General features: G+C 38.8%; 1 pseudogene; it reads left to right on the forward strand.

Annotated features, from left to right (window-relative positions):
* Positions 1-13,211, forward strand: part of LOC126615401 (probable disease resistance protein At4g27220) — a 40,883-nt pseudogene extending 27,672 nt beyond the window's left edge.
* Positions 13,212-13,703: the final 492 nt, after the last annotated feature.

Raw genomic sequence — 13,703 nt, forward strand, 5'->3', positions numbered from 1 at the left:
CATTCAACATTCAAAATTTCCAGCAAGTTTGTGAAGCACTGCTACCAGTACCAGACATATGATTTGTTGTTGAACAAGGCATACATTTTAGAATTTCACTTTCATTCTGCTAAGTAATTGCATTACGTTGGTTTACAACATAGGTACGTACATACCTTTCACAAACTGTGTTTCTTTTCAATATTGAAGTAATGCTCATTACATATTTTCTGCTTCTCTATTTCTATCGTAACTAAACTCTTATTAACTCTTCATCATTGAAGTTATTTGCTCATATATTTGCATTGATGAGGTTACATAATCTGTCCTCCTTGTGCATGCTAGCATTCAACATTCAAATTTTCCTGCAAGTTTGTGAAGCACCACCAATACCAGACATATGATTTGTGGTTGAACAAGGCACAAATTTCAGAATTTCATTTTTACTTAGCCAGATAATTGCATCGTGTTGATTTACAATACAGGTATGTATGTACTTTTTACAAACTCTATTTCTTTTCAATATTTGTTATTTTAGATGTTTGTTCTTATCCTACCTGACCAAGAAACAAAAGTGTTGATTTTACATTCTAGTGTCTGCCGAATATTTATTTCAGCAACTCCAACACCAACAAACTTAAGAAAACAAGTGCCTTTTAAAAAGTAATCAACTAACATTGAGCTACTCCCTCCTTATAATCGAATTTTATTGTTTTAAACAGAAAAAATATGGATAGAATTAGCGGAAATGAACAAATGAAATGTCATGTGAGAGATGGAGTGAGTTTGGGGATCATACAAATACGTGAATTATTTTTATCATGTAATTATACAAAAAGTTAAAAATCGCATTGCACCATGTAGTGGTGAAATGTAAACTTTTCAAATTTGCATACTGTAAAAATAATAATGAGCAAATAAATGTACACTTCCACTAAAACACATGTAAATAACAACAATTTCATATAATTCAAGTTCAACAACACAATAAACTTAATTAAAAATTCAAATATTTTAAACATAATGATGATCTAAAATTCAAATGTTATTTGTCACATCTCGGTCTGGGCCCCCACCATATCCCGGGCTCGACTCCACCGTAGCACGATATCGTTCGCTTTGGGCCCCGACCACACCCTCACGGTTTTGTTTCTGGGAACTCACCCATCCTGGGATTGCTCTCATGCGAACTCGCTTAACTTCGGAGTTTCGATGAAACTCGAAGCTAATAAACTCCCAAAAGACGTCATGCTAGGTAGAAATGAGAATATACATATAAGGCTTACAAGATCCACTCTCCTGGACAATGTGGGATGTTACAATCCACCCCCGTTAGGGGCCTGACGTCCTCGTCGACACACTTCCGGCCATGGATTGGCTCTGATACCAAATTGTCACATCCCGGTCTGGGGTCCCCATCACATCCTGGGCTCGACTCTTCCGTAGCACGATATTGTCCGCTTTGGGCCCTGACCACGCCCTTACAGTTTTGTTTCTGGGAACTCACATGAGAACTTCCCAGTGGGTCACCCATCCTGGGATTGCTCTCGCGCGAACTCGCTTAACTTCGGAGTTTCGATGGAACTCGAAGCTAGTGAGCTCCCAAAAGGCGTCGTGCTAGATAGAGATGGGAATATACATATAAGGCTTACAAAATCCACTCCCCTGGATGATGTGGGATGTTACAATCCACCCCCCTTAGGGGCCCGACATCCTCGTTGGCACACTTCCGGCCAGGGATTGGCTTTGATACCAAATTGTCACATCCCGGTCCGGGTCCCCACCACATCCTGGGCTCAACTCTTTCGTAGCACGATATTGTCCGCTTTGAGCCCCGACCACGCCCTTACAGTTTTGTTTCTAGGAACTCACACGAGAACTTCCCAGTGGGTCACCTATCATGAGATTGCTCTCGCGGGAACTCGCTTAACTTCAGAGTTTTGATGGAACCCGAAGCCAGTGAGCTCCCAAAAGGCCTCGTGCTAGGAGAGATGAGAATATACATATCAGGCTTACAAGATCCACTCTCCTAAACGATGTGGGATGTTACATTATCCAAGCATCAACACACATTTTCTTCACATTAGGTGGGACTTTGTTGCAAGGCTTCATATCTTAATGGGTTTGAGCTAAATGATGCTTAAGCTTTAAGGTATGGGTTATAGAGGAAAACTGACGAAGATCAACAAAAAACTCAAACAAAAGATAAAGATAGAAAAAATTGAAAAGTTATTTGGTGGGTTAGTTTGCTCATTTTTTTTTTGGGTGGAAATGACTTTCAATAGTGTCAACCCAAGTATATTGAGTTGGCCAACGGGTTGAAGTCCAACCCAACCAACCCACCCAATGCCAACCCCTAGCTAGTAGACATCTGCTTTATTACACAAAAAAAAATTTCAACTCGAGAAGCCCAATTTACAGTGTACGTAGGCAGAATAATCATGAAATTAATTCTATAACAAAATTGAAATATAGCAATCGATAATCAAAATATTTTTCGTTCCCTAATTTTCTTGTTTGGTCAACTTAAGTATCATATATTTTATTACTTTGTACTATTTTATTACTTTCTACTTTACTCTTTTATTTTTATTTCCTTTAATAAATTTCCTGTTATTAAATTAATATTGGAATTTAACTCCAATGTATCAGTTTGTTGATTCTTTAAAGTCATACAATTTCAGAATCATAGGTACCTTGAATTCATTGAGTCACCACTTTGAGTTGTTATGTTTCTTGGGATCTTCAACAAGATTCTCAACAAACAAAATTACTTGCACCTTGACCTCCACCACTTCTTGGCATAATTATATATCAGTCTTTATCACTTTATGGTCTTTTCTATTGATTGGTTGACTTGTCCTTGCTGAATACAATTTGTAAATCGAAAAAGAATTGCTTAACAATTAGTTGCTTCAGCCAACACCAAGTTTTGATATGATTTTTATCTTGCAATCTCCTAGACTCTTATATTGATCCCGCCATAAGTGCACACTACCATCTAAACATGAAGCAACCATCTTTCTTCCTGAAATAGGTTGTGTCTTGAAAAGTTTCTCTAGATCCTCAACCTACAGTGAAAACCTTATGCAATCACTTCCCAGGAAATATGAATATCTTCAACATTAACTAGATGAGGTTGGCTATGGCGAATCTCATACCATGTTATCCCCTTCCACATTTAGTACTCCCTTACGAACATCGTCGCTTAGGGTTTTGCTTTTCCCATGATCGATTGTCACTAGAACAAGGAAAATCCCTTCTCTGTTACTAATTGACACAACACGAGTGTAAAAAATTAAATACAAACTTTACCAAAGATAATATTTTCTTGAAATCTTCTCAAGCAACCCAAAAATCCCAACAATTATTCTTTTTCCTCTTTAGGCGTCATATGTAACATTTGAGTGGAGTTTTTCTCTTATGCGTCATTTCTTGTCAATTTTAAAGCGCTTCATTTGCTTTACTTTTCTTCGTAGAAATTCACCCCAATATTGTCCTACATCACAAATGTACCAACAAACAAAATGTACCAAACTCCAAATATACCATAAAATCCAATGTATCCATATTTATAGGTACCAATATAATTTATTTTTCCTTTTTTATGGCAATGGTACATCTTCATTTGGTGATCGGCATTTTTTATAAATAAAAAAATCTATTTATGAATTATATTTCTGTAATAAATCTCCTAATTTTTAGGCAATCAGTTGTTCGTTAAGAGACTCGTATGTATAAATTTGTACATAAACAAATGAGTTAATTAATTAAATGTTGTAGTCTATTTTTATCTGACAGAGAGACTAGGGCCGGCGGCAGAGAGAGAGGAGAGGGATGTGTGTTTGTAGAATTGTAGGGGAATGTATGTGTTGTTATCCCTCCTACATTGTGCCTTTATTTATAGTAGTAAAGGGAGAGAAGATATTCCTTCTCCTCCAAGTAATACAAGTTGTAATAGGAAAGGATAACTAGAATCAAATTTAATCTAGGATTTACACAATCACACTTATTATAGGAATGTTTACAACACTCCCCCTTGAGTGTGCAAATACTTAAGGTAGATTCAGCATCATGCAGAAGTTGAGGAAGTCGACTCGTCGGCATTGATTCCAAGGAACAACGCTTATTCTCAATAAGGTAGGAACTTGCATAAGTAGTAAGTCTCACTAAAAAATCCTAAGGCTATGGCAAAAACCCGAGTAGGGACAAAATCCATAGTCTAAGGAAAAATGCGTGAGAAATGCAAAGTCAAAAGAAACGTCTACAGGACGTCATCAGGGATATGACCAGCCCAAGGTGGGTGCCTCGTTAAAACCTAGTTAGGTAGTAAAAACCCAGTGGGAAAAATGCTCCTAATCGTAGGGAAAAAGAGTACATTAAGATCAAGCTAGTATCCAGAAGATACTCCCCCTAAGTTTGACATAATTCCAAAGAGAAATAGCAAAGTTACAACTCAGAAAGTTTACGCATACCAATTCCATGAACAAGCTTCTGAAACGTTGCCTTCGGTAGTGATTTGGTGAAGAGGTCGGCCAGATTGTCTTGTGATCGGATTTGCGTGACTTCAATCTTCTGATGCTCTTGTTGTTGATGTGTAAAGAAGAACTTCGGCGCAATATGCTTGGTGTTGTCTCCTTTGATGTAACCCTTCTTGAGCTGTTTGATGCAAGCTACGCTGTCTTCAAAAATCGTCGTCGGGGCATTAACGGCGGGATGAAGATCACAGGAGCTTCGAATATGACCCATTACTGCTCTCAACCAAAAGCATTCCCGAGTTGCTTCATGTAAGGCGAGAATTTCAGCATGGTTAGACGAAGTGGCAACTAAGGTCTGTTTAGTTAACCTCCAAGATATTGCGGTGCCTCCAACGGTAAAGACATAACCCGTTTGAGAACGCGCCTTGTGCGGATCAGATAAGTATCCAGCGTCGGCATAACCAACAAGGCGAGAATCAACCCGATGAGCATAGGGTGCGGCATCACTCGAGGATTCATAGGGATAGAACAAACCCAAATCCGTAGTACCCTTAAGGTAACGGAAGATGTCTTTCACGCCAGTCCAGTGTCAGCGTGTTGGTGCATTGCTGTACCTTGCCAAAAGATTAACAGCAAAGGAGATGTCAGGTCTAGTGCATTGAGCTAAGTACAATAAAGCGACTATCGCACTTAGATAAGGAACTTCAGGTTCCAGAATCTCTTCATCATCCTCCTTCGGACAGAAGGGATCTCGATTTGCATCTAGCGTACGAACGACCATAGGAGTACTCGAAGACTTCGCTTTATCCTCATTAAAACGGCACAGCACCTTGTGGGTGTAGTTCGATTGATGTACTAAGATTCCATCCGAACAATGCTCTATCTCAAGACCGAGACAGTATCGAGTCTTACCTAGATCTTTCATCTCAAATTCCGACTTCGGGTGCGAAGCAGTTCTCGCGAGCTCTTCAGGAGTTCCGATGAGATTCATGTCATCGACATATACTGCAACAATCGCAAATCCGGAATGTGACTTCTTAATGAACACACAAGGGCATAGTTCGTTGTTCACATATCCCTGACTAGTCAAATACTCACTCAGACGGTTATACCACATTCTTCCGGATTGTTTCAAATCGTATAGTGAATGCCTCAGCCGAATTGAGAGCGTGTTCCGGGGTTTGGAAATATTTGAACCAGTCAATGTAAGTCCTTCGGGAACTTTCATATAAATTTCCGTATCAAGATCCCCATAGAGATACGCGGTTACTACGTCCATCAGCTGCATATCCAGTTTTTCGAAAACTACCAAACTGATAAGGTATCGAAAAGTAATCACATCCATAACGGGTGAGTAAGTTTCGTCATAGTCAATCTCGTGGCGTTGTGAGAAACCTTGTGCTACAAGACGAGCTTTGTAACGCACAATTTCGTTCTTCTCATTACGCTTCCGAACAAAAACACATTTGTAGCCAACGGGCTTCACATGTGGAGGAGTAGGAACTACAGGTCCAAACACCTTACGTTTCGCAAGTGAATCAAGTTCGACTTGGATTGCTTGTTTCCAGTTTGACCAATCAGCTCTACGTCGACATTCATCAATGGAACGCGGTTCAATGTCATCGCTCAACATGATCTCAGTAGCTACTGCAAATGCTAATGCATCGTTGACAATCATCTCATTTCTACGCCACACATCATCTAAGCTAGCATAATAGACCGAAATCTCACGATTCTCGGGAGGAGGATTCGTCTCTTCAAGGACGCTTCCATAATCTAGAATTTCCTCATGAGTTGGGTAAAATGAGTAAGCGATAGTCGGATTCATGGTAGGCTCTTCGGGACCTTGTGCCGTGGTTTTCCTCTTCCGGGGGTGTGAATCCTTTGAACCAAGGGGTCTGCCATGCTTTTGTGTAGGGGCAGAGGATTGGCTAGCCGCTAATGTACGTGGATCACCAGAATTGGTGTCCCGGGCTTCCAAGAGGGTAGTCCGTCGTACATTTGGTACATCTATCTTTGCAGGCGTATGCCAAAAAGATGGAATATTTGGGAAAAGACAATGTAAGATTCAAAGCCAGATTGGTAGCTAAAGGCTATGCTCAGAAGGAAGGCATTGACTACAATGAGGTATTTTCTCCTGTAGTAAAACATTCTTCTATTCGTATTTTGTTGGCTTTGGTTGTGCAGTTTGACCTTGAGTTGGCCCAACTTGATGTCAAGACTGCATTCTTACATGGTGATTTGGAGGAAAAGATTTATATGTCTCAGCCAGAAGGTTTTAAGGTTGCTGGAAAGGAAAATTGGGTCTGCAAATTGGAAAAATCATTGTATGGCTTGAAGCAGTCTCCAAGACAATGGTACAAGCGATTTGATGGATTTATGATCGGGCAAAAGTACACAAGAAGTCACTATGACCATTGTGTATACTTTCACAAACTACAAGATGGAACCTTCATTTATCTGCTTTTATATGTTGATGATATGCTTATAGCATGTAAGAGCAAAGTGGAGATTGAAAGGTTGAAGACTCAACTAAGTAATGAATTTGAGATGAAGGACTTGGGAGAAGCTCGGAAGATACTAGGTATGGAAATTGAAAGAGATAGAGCGAATGGCAAGATTAGTCTGTGTCAGAAGCAGTATTTGAAGAAGGTACTACAACGTTTTAGGATGAATGAAAATTCAAAACCGGTTAGTACACCTCTTGCCTCTCATTTCAAACTTAGCGCTTCTATGTCTCCTAAAACTGTTGAAGAGAGTCAGTACATGGCTCAAATTCCTTATGCAAATGTTGTTGGTAGTTTGATGTATGCTATGGTGTGTACTAGGCCTGATATTTCAAAAGCTGTTAGTATTGTCAGTAGATATATGCATAATCCAGGAAAAGGGCATTGGCAAGCTGTGAAATGGATTCTACGGTATATTCTGGGTACTGTGGATGTTGGTTTATTGTTCCAGCAGGATAAAGTTACTGGTAAATGTGTTGTTGGATATGTGGATTCTGATTACGCAGGTGATTTAGACAAGCGTAGGTCCACTACTGGTTTTGTATTCTCTATTGCTGGAGGTCCAGTAAGTTGGAGGTCGATTCTGCAATCTACAGTTGCTTTGTCGACTACTGAGGTAGAATACATGGCTGTAACAGAAGCTATAAAGGAAGCCATCTGGCTTCAAGGGTTGCTTGATGACTTAGGGGTTCAACAAGAGCATGTGGATGTTCATTGCGACAGTCAGAGTGCTATTCATTTAGCAAAGAATCAAGTTCATCATGCACGTACGAAACACATTGACGTGAGGTTCCATTTTGTTCGTGAGATTATTGACGAGGGAGATATTCTTCTTCAGAAGATTGGGATCGCTGACAATCCTGCGGATATGTTAACGAAGCCAGTTTCGCTGCACAAGTTTAAGCACTGCTTAGACTTGATTGGCATTTGTAAAATTTGTTGATTGCCCCATGGAGGATTGGGAGACGACTATTAGGAGTTCTACTTAGAGGGTTTGAGCCAAGGTGGAGATTGTTGATTATTGACTCAAACATGTAGTCAAAGTCCAATTCTTTGGGCTACTTTGTGGTAATGGGAGGCAAACAACATTTGTGCCTAATTTGTGCCTAATTTGTGCCTAACTCTTTTGACTTGATGGTAGGCCTTTGGCCATTGATGTCTTTGAGAAGCTTTTCTTTGGCTATAAAAGGAGAGCAAGGTGCAGCTCATAAGCATGGATGAGAGACAAGAGAAGAACAAGGAAGAAAGAAAAATAGCAAGAAGCCATTCGGCATAGAGAAGAATTTTCTCAAATTGTCTTGCTTTGTATTTTTGGTTTTCTCTTCCTATTGTAAGTGTGAGAGCTTGGGTTATTTGGGTCTTTGGGAAATTGAGTGATAAACACTATTGTATGTTCTCATTGATTATAGTGGAATACTCCGTCGTCTCCAAACTGGATGTAGGCATTGCCGAACCAGTATAAATCTTGGTGTTCTTGTTGATGTTGGTTTTGTTTCTGTTCTGTTTTACTATTCACTTACAGTTGAATGCCGCTTCCGCACAACAGAAGCTAGGTCGTGTCTTTTACTTTGTTGTTTATTTCCAGAAGATTATGATATTCCAATCGAGTATTTGGTTCAATATGGATGGGGTCGAGGATATTTTAGCAACAGCGTTACTTTGGAAGAATCAAGAAATAGAGTGCATTCTTTGGTTGACAAACTACAAAGAAGGTTTTTGTTGCTAGATAGTAAAGTGAAAGAGGCTACGAAAATGCATGACATAGTGCGCGATGTTGCTATATCGATTGCTTCAAGAGATCCACATGGATTTATGATAACCAATCATGCTGAAAAGATTGGGTGGCCAAATTTAGCAACACAACACCATTACACTATGATCTCACTTGTTGGCAATCTGAAGATTCCAATTGGTTTGAATTGCCCAAAAGTTGAGCTTCTACAAACGATGAATGGAAGTCTTTCAGAAGGTAGCATGGACATCATTTGTAATACGATGAAAGAACTGAAGGTTTTAGCTTTGGTGAAAATGGAAGGCTTAGACTCATCAACACTAGGAGTACTGAAGAACCTGCGGACCTTGTGCCTAGATTTTTCTAATGTTGATGGCTTGCCTAATGATGTTATTGGGGGTTTGGAGAATTTAGAAATCCTCAACCTTCGTGGTTGTTATTCCTTGCGTGAGTTGCCGAGGGAAATTAGACGACTTAAATAATTAAGGTTGTTAGATACGACAAATTGCGAATGTCTTTGGGTGATTCCACATGGTATCTTCTCCAGCTTATGTAGACTTGAAGAGTTGTATATGCTTAATAGCTTTGATAGATGGGAACTTGCTACAGGAGGAGAAGATAAGCGGATGGCAAGCATTTCTGAGGTGATGTCTCTGTCTGATCATTTGAAGGTTCTAGCTATAGAAATACCCAATGTCATCCACTTGCTGCCGAATGACATAGTCTTAAAAAGCCGAACAATAAGATTCGATATATACATGGAAACACATCTCTCGAGCAGAAGTATACCTTATTTAGTAAGTTGTGCATTCGAAAATAAGTTGGACATTGGTAAAAGTGATGCAAGGGAGTTGATGGAAAGTCAAGCAGTTAGACTTTTGTTGAAAGAATCGGAAGATTTGAGATTGGAATCTGTGAGTCATTTGTATGTCCTCACTGATTTAGACCAAGAGGGATTTCAACACTTGAAAGATTTAGAACTTTGGTATTGTCCACATACCGAGTATCTTGCAAATGAAACAAGTGGGACCCAACAGACACTCTTTCCTCTTATACAGACAGTTAAAGTCCAGGGCCTGCCAAAATTAAAAGAAATATGCCCCAATGACCAACTTCTGGACAGCTTTTTGACTAACCTAAGATTCCTTGATTTGAGTTATTGTAGAGTCGTAACATATGCATTTTCACTATCATTGGCAAGAAACTTGATAAAACTCCAGAACTTAGTTATTCGTGGCTGTGACCAACTGGAAGAAATTGTCTCGAAGCAGCGGAGGGAACTTGAGAAGGCAGCCGATATGATAGCTTTCAATAAATTAACCAATTTGGAACTCTGGAGTCTAGATAGTTTCGTTGGTTTCTTCCAAGCGAACAAGCCATACTCCAACCAAGAGGTATTTCTCACCCTCTCTTCCCTTTGGTGTCAGCAGCCTCCATATCTGTGATGAAAATATTTCATTTGATTAATAGTTTCTTAACACTTAAGTTAGTCTATATTTTTCCTTTAACTGACAATGCATTTTTTTAAGGTAACAACGCCAAAGGATGAGCATCAATCTGAAGAAATATTTGACAAAGCAATATTTCCATCAAAGTGCATTTCATGGTTACAAAGTTTAGAAGAGGTAAAATTGGGGCATATGAAGCCTAAAGACATGCTATTTGATCTGAAAAGCCATATAGTTATGGATGGGCAGGCAGTACTTCCAATATTTTCTCAGTTACATAAGCTGGTGATAATACATTGTTCGTTTACACACTTGTGGAAAAACATTCCGTCTGGATTTCAGGGCTTCCAAAATTTGAGATATTTGGAAATGGTACGTTGTTTTGATCTGGAATATGTGTTCTTGCATTTAATTGCCAAGAAACTTTTGAATCTTCAAGAGGTAAAGATATCAAAATGTCCAGACATTGAAACTATAATCAGAATCACAGAGGAAAATGAAGAAGAGGCGACAAATGACATGATTTTGTTTCCGAAACTGAACACATTTAGACTAGAAGGCCTGTCTAGTCTCACAAGTCTTTGTGCAGAGGGATTTACATTTTTATGGTCATCCACAAAAAATATGCTTGTGAAAAAATGTCATAAATTGAAGACATTGGGTGCTGTAATTCCACAGAGAAAGAAGTTAGAAATTAACATTCAGAAGGATTCAACAACTCATGATTTCAGCACTTCTCCAACACGTTCATCAAATTGGTGCCCTGCTGCAAGTAGATGTACACCATGTTTAAGAGCAAATGCCCACCGCTGCATTGAAATATTGCCACGTCCAATTAACCTGGAGGTAAGTTTTTAAATTATCCTGCCACGGTATCGAATTTATCCTGCACCGTCAAGTCCATAAGAATAGGTATACTTGTGATGAGCAAAAATTTACCTAACATAATGGATTCTCACAGATCTAGTACAGCTTTCATAGATCACGGCAGCTAATTTTAATTAGTACTGCATCTTTCTGTTTATAGTTAGCAATACTAATTTATGCTTAATTTTCTAGGTTACACCAACTAATCTTGAGGACTCAAATGATAATGATAATCTCGAAAATCTTGTTGTAAGTGACTGTGCGTCATTTGAATTGATTTTCCAAGTCAAGGGAACAAGCCATGAAGAAAGTAGCCACTCCGTTGAAGCATTCAATAAACTGAGGTTCTTGCGTTTATATAAGTTGCCAAGTTTGATGCGTGTTTGGGAGACAGGTACTTCACAACTGATGATCACAGGCGGCAGCTTCGGAAACTTGAAATCACTGCACGTCGTTTGGTGCGACCATTTGAAATATTTGTTTTCGTCGCCCATAGCCAAACTTCTTGCCAGTATAGAGGACATAGAAGTTGAGGGGTGTAATCAGATAGAAGAAATCGTTGCTGCAGAAGAAGAAACTGATGAAATAATTACATTACCTAAATTGAACTCCATCAAGCTTGAAAGTCTGCCAAACCTCAAGTATTTTTGTGGTGAAGCTTATAGTTTGAAGTTGCCGTCTTTGGCGTTATTGAGGGTTAATAATGTGCAAAACTTCAGGATATTTGCTCCTAAGCTTATTGACACACATCCCCTACCGCAAGTATACATCATGTCGGATCAACTGGCTGAAGTGGATCAACAGGCTGAATGGATGGGGGACCTCAATGCCACTGTGAGGAATATTTACGACACAAGGTATGCTTTAATTTAAGGTTTTAATTTCCAGTCACTTTTGTGTCCATTCGAAAAATCATGTCATCAACATACAACCTAGTGGACCTCCTATATTGAAGTTGGTGAAAGCGGCGGGCTCACGGTTTCCTTTTAGTTGTGTGTAAACGTAGAGATGACATGGTCTTCTGAGTGGACTTAGAGAATTTCTCCTAATCGATGACGTCAATATACAACGTTTTGAGGAGAAATATTTCATTATGAGCGGAACACGGGTAGTACACCACGTGTTTTTATTTAAGTGGTGGGAAATTTTATTTTTTTATGTTATTGACTTTTAACACACATATCCCACCATTTGTATAGTGACACGTGGTGTACAACCCTGTGTTCCGGTCACACTAAAAAACCACTACGGTAATGCTTCAAGCTGCTTATTCCAACTCTTTCAATTCTTGATGCATGTGTGGGATTTCTAATGTTTTTACGAAGGACAAAATAATAGCTAAGTTAATAATTTACAGTAAGTGAGCTATACATGCTTGATCTTAAATTTCTATCTAGTCATTCAACCAACAAATATGTTTTTTATTTTTATTTATTTTTAAACTCGATTATATCTCAAGAAAACATCTGTCTTTTATTTCTAATACAGGAAAGAAAGAAGCTGACGGAATTCTATTCAGATACTATATACAATTGATTGATCAAGGACAAAGGTTAGCTTGTTTCCATATCCAACTTGTTAGGTTTAGTTAAAACTGATGAAAATTTCCATCTGCAACAAACCGTAATATATGCGCCATACCATAATCTGAACAATCTGAAATTCTTGCTCTATCTCCTCTTCCTCTTTCTTTTGTGCTTTCCTCCTTTTGTAAAATGAAAACGAAGACTAAGAGACGCAAGAGACCTTCTGCTTTAATAATATCTCTTTTTCTGTTAGCATGTCTCACCCGACCTACAACAAGCATAACCGGCCGTTTTGGAAAACACATGTACAATAAGCATAACCGTAGTGCTAAGTGGCATTTCTGTTAGTCCTAAAAACGCTATTTTCGGAAACATGTATACAATAAGCTAAGTTGTTTCAACTTATTTCAATTTCAGTGATTTCGAATATTTTCTAATGCATGCAGGAGCAGGACAAGAGTTTGAAGAAGGTTGAGGTTGTGAACATAGTGTGGCTTCAGCTATTCGTTTACTATCATATGTACAAACCAATAAAACGTCATTTGTTGCATCAGTTTCATTCCAAAATACTACTTATTTATGTTTGCTTATTTGATGTATAATTAAGAAATTTCGATTGTGATTATTACTGTTTGTTTCTAAATTCTTATTATATATTAATTGCTGTTTGTTTATTGGTGCTTGAGGTTGATTATATTCTTGCATTTCAATTTATAATGATAATTTGGAAATGTACTATCTGTTGCAGTTCTAATTTAGTTAGTGTTGATAGATGAAACTCAGGAAGGGGTAAATGCAAAGCTTAACCTTTGGAGAGAAGTGTTGGAATCTAAAGGTCTTCGCCTAAGCCGATCAAAGAAAGAATATATGGAGTGCAAGTTCAGTGCAAATGGAGGCCAAAACGAGTTAGGGGTGAGGATCGGAGATCAAGAAATACCAAAGAGCGACCGTTTTCGTTACCTAGGATCTATCTTGCAAAAGAACGGAGAATTAGATGGAGATCTCAACCATAGAATACAAGCTGGATGGATGAAGTGGAAGAGTGCATCCGGCGTGTTGTGTGACCGCCGTATGCCACTGAAGCTCAAGGGAAAATTTTATAGGACGACAATAAGGCCGGCGATGCTGTATGGCACAAAATGTTGGGCGGTGAAGCATCAACACGT

The sequence above is a fragment of the Malus sylvestris genome, chromosome 3 (genome assembly GCF_916048215.2).
Source record: "Malus sylvestris chromosome 3, drMalSylv7.2, whole genome shotgun sequence".
Lineage (NCBI taxonomy): Eukaryota > Viridiplantae > Streptophyta > Magnoliopsida > Rosales > Rosaceae > Malus > Malus sylvestris.